Source organism: Myotis davidii, unplaced genomic scaffold (genome assembly GCF_000327345.1).
Source record: "Myotis davidii unplaced genomic scaffold, ASM32734v1 scaffold424, whole genome shotgun sequence".
Classification (NCBI taxonomy): domain Eukaryota; kingdom Metazoa; phylum Chordata; class Mammalia; order Chiroptera; family Vespertilionidae; genus Myotis; species Myotis davidii.
The window spans coordinates 1,532,064-1,533,229 of record NW_006295827.1 but is presented as its reverse complement, the minus strand read 5'-3'; positions in this window follow the sequence as shown (position 1 = coordinate 1,533,229).

Here is a 1,166-nt window from a genome sequence, read left to right as displayed (position 1 = left end):
GGTGGGGAGCCTCAGGAGTTCCTTTTCCAGCAGTGTTTCCTAAAGAAATAATCTGAAATATAAAAGTGTTTATATAAAAGGTGTCCATCATAGCATTATTTATAAAAATTAAAAAATCAGAAACAACCTCTATGCTCCTAATAGGATGCTGGTTAGTAAATTATGATCTCCTCTGGGCTCTCCGCTTTAAATACAACCTGATGACATCCAAATATACATCTTTCATATAATTGGCCCCTGGACTCCCTCAGAAGAAGGACTAAGGATCACATCAAATTAATATGGCTATGAGAGAGTTCTTGTCTCCTTCCCGGACCCCAATCTTTGTCTTCCCTGCGGCTTAGGTGACAACCTGCAAATCACCCTTGATTCATTTCACTTCCTTGTCTTCCCTAGTGTTGCATAAGAAGGTCCCTTTGCTCTCCCTCCAAAGCATTCCATTGGTCCACTTATTTCTCTCCAGCTCCATTGCTTCTCCTGACGCAAGCCACTATCACCTCTCCTGGACCACTGGACAGGTTCCAGTGGATCCTGTGCTTTCTCTGCTGCCCTCTGTCACCATTCTCCGTGGGGCGGTCTGAATGACACTGTGCATCAATCAACCCATTGCTCCCCTGCCGAATACCCTCCAGCGGTTTCCCATTGCACTTAAAATAAAGTCCAGTTTCCTTGCCATCTGCTGGGTCCCACAGGAACTCTTCAAGCCTTCATCTCAGGCCCCACTCCTTCATCTCCAGGCCCCACTCCCCTCCTCTCTCCTGTATTCTTGCCACAGGGGCCTCATTCAGTTTCTTGAACAGCAAGCTCCTTTCCTCTTCCAGGCCTCTACTGTTTCCTCTGTCCAGAAGGTTCTGTGTCTAGATCTTCCCATGGTTGTTTCCTTCTTACCATTCAGGGTTCGAACCAGCTGTCACCTTTTTGAGAAGCCTGCTCTGACCAGTTAACAGAAAGTAGTCCTCACCCACACCCACCATCACTCCTTCGGCCAACAATGTCTTTTAATGACTTCTGAGCACTGGTAATACATACTAATTATTTTGTTCATGCATTTGTTCAATGGTTAACATTCTGCCCCTCTTCTCAAAAATGTAATCTTCAGTCTGGTTGGAGTGGTTCAGTGGTTGAGCATTGACCTGGAACCAGGAGGTCAGGGTTCGATTCCTGGT